Raw genomic sequence first — 2,772 nt, 5'->3', positions numbered from 1 at the left:
CTCCCACAGTCCACAGTGCTGTGGAGAAGACTGGGGGTGCCAAAAACAAGTAGGCTGGGGGGCTGCCAGGCATCACAAGGTTCCTAGAGATACACAATGAGTATATAGGGGACAGAGAGGGAGGAGAGAAGAGAAGAGAAGGGGGAGAGGAGAGAAAAGGGGCCCCTGAAAAAATGCAGAGAGCCGCCCCAAAAGAGCAGGAACAATGGCTAATTATGAAGGAGTCATTTTGCAGGGGGACAGAAAAAGAGAGGGACAGTGGAGACACAGAATGGATTATCGAAGGAGGGGGGGGGGGTATTCTTCTGCATGGCAGGAGAACTGTGGGCCTCAGTCTTTGGCCTGCTCCTTATGAGGTCATCACTGGCAGCCATTGCCCAGAAAAGTTTGGTTGGTACAACTGCCGTTTGGACATCTGGAATGTCGGCACACAGTGGCCTGCTTTCTCCGCAACTATCCTGATTCTTTTCTTTTCCAAAAATAGGACGCTTCGCCAGCGCTGGTCACTCAAATTGGAAAATGTACAGCGTCTAATGAAAAGAATAGCAGTTTTGTTCTCTTTTATTCTCATCTCATAAATGGGAATGAGGAAATGACCTTCAACGCTGCTTTGATTAAGCGGCTCTATTCTAGGGATTGGCTGGACAACAGCTCATTAGTTACAGTTAGTCCCACCCCTAATTCTTTGGGGATTTGTTTTCTTTCATTCTTTCTTTCTCTGTTTTTCTCTCACTCACTCATGAATTGAAAGAATTCATTGGGCGCGCAAACAAGGCACACAAATGTGTCCACCTTTGTCACTCTGGACGTTTTTCTCTATCTTAGTGCCTTGTATGTTCTCTGAGGGACGGAGGGAGGTTGACAAACTGATGCCTGGGATAAAGGGAGGGAGCTACGTAGGGAGGGAAAGGGCCATATTCTGAGAGTGGCAACGTTTCATGTGACACGTCAATCGGAAAATCAAAACAGGGGTAGTTCATTTGCTCCACGCAGATGAGACCATGTAGAAGGGACTGATGAATAGAGTTCAGGCAGGCCACACCTCACAGACATTGATTGCCGATTTAAACCACTGAAACCAATTCATTTGCCCTTGTTGAATAGAAAGCATGGTCAACAGTGTGTAACGCTGTGACAGGTCGGACGGGAGGGCCGAATAAAAGTGAGCGGCTAAACGAATGCTTGGCAGCCTGCTCTGTTTGGAGGTGGTTCAGAGTTATCCTGCTGACTGACAGCCCATACAGAGAAAAAGAGGCTGCAAGGAGAAACGAGATCTGAGGAGCCAAACCAGAACCACCTGCCATTGATCTGAGTAATTGCCCCAAAATTTGGTTCACAGAAGACATGTACAGCCCCTGTTTAGCAATGCTTCACTCACAGAGCGGCACGGAGAAAACCACTATAACTGAATGGGAAACACAGTCTAATAAAATCAGGGAGCTGACAGACATGGTTGAAGAGAAAAATGTGCAGTATATGCAGTCTGAGAGAACAGGCTCTGTACAGGATTAGCCGCTGACTGATACAGAAAATGTCTCACCAGTGGGCTGTTAACCATGTGTCTGACCACTGATACTTCGCTCAAACTCACACTGCATTCATCTATTTGTCAAGATGCCAGATAAAAAGACATGGTAGGCCTCTGTCGAAATATAAATATCACCGCAAATGATAAACTCACTGCAATCTATTACCTACAAAAACACCAAATAAGACTTCTTTCTGCCTGGTCAGCAGTGAGCAGGTTTTGATGTGGAAATGGGGCCATTATTTCTCCTCTCACTATCTCCATCACAGCCTCAGGCCTCTGGTAGTTTCTGTTAGTCAGAGGCAGTCATGTTGACTAACACCTTGGTGGGAGAGGTTTCTCTTCTTTCCTGGCAGACGCAGACCACGCATGCATCATGACAGGCATTCAGAATGAAATCATGAACTAAATTGCTTTCTTAAAAAACCACAAGTGTGAGCCAGGGGTTTGTGTCTGTGTCTGGCCGGTGGCCACGTCCCTCTGGTTCCCAGGCAGCCTCTCAGGCAGCCTCTGCCCGCCTCCCTGGCTCTGTTGTGGTTCCCTGCTACCACATTCATTACGCTCAGCGCAGCCCGGCTCAGCCTCAGACTCGCTACACTGTGGTGGGGCTCACTCACTGGACCCGTAGGAAATCATCTGGTCATCTCCAACTACTCCTCCATTTCAGATGGCCCCGCTCCGCACAAAGAGGCCCTTTGTCCCAGCACGTTTACGACCACCCTTTAGATCTCAATCAGTGAATCAATCAAAAACATAGAAACAAATCTGCTTTTATAGCTGGGGTTTTGAAGTCTGAAGGGGGTTGTCTGAAAGACTGACTCAACATTTCACAAATTTACACTGCTTTATTACCAAACAACAATCCCTACTGTGACTGACATCCCATAATGACACAAAGTTGCAGTTCCTAACAACACTTCAAACATTTTTTGGAACATCACTAAAATAGCATTCTGGTGTGTCTAGCTGTGCCATGGAAGTTAACAGGGAAATGTAGTAGTCTGCGTGTAGGCTATATCTCTTACAAACAAATGTTTAAAAGACTTGCTACTGAAAACGGAAAGCTGGGGGACAAAATCAACTGAAAAGTCAACATCCTAAAACACACAGAGAAAGAGAGAGAGGGACACAGTAAAAGTATATTATGCAACAAACAAAAACAGAAGACAGGGCCGTGGTCTTTGGAAATACTGTCTCTATCTGACTCAAATAGACTTAAATAAGCAGCAAACAGAAAAAGGCAA

Source organism: Oncorhynchus masou, chromosome 1 (genome assembly GCF_036934945.1).
Source record: "Oncorhynchus masou masou isolate Uvic2021 chromosome 1, UVic_Omas_1.1, whole genome shotgun sequence".
Lineage (NCBI taxonomy): Eukaryota > Metazoa > Chordata > Actinopteri > Salmoniformes > Salmonidae > Oncorhynchus > Oncorhynchus masou.
The sequence above is the reverse complement of the archived record's forward strand: the minus strand, read 5'-3'. Positions refer to the sequence as shown.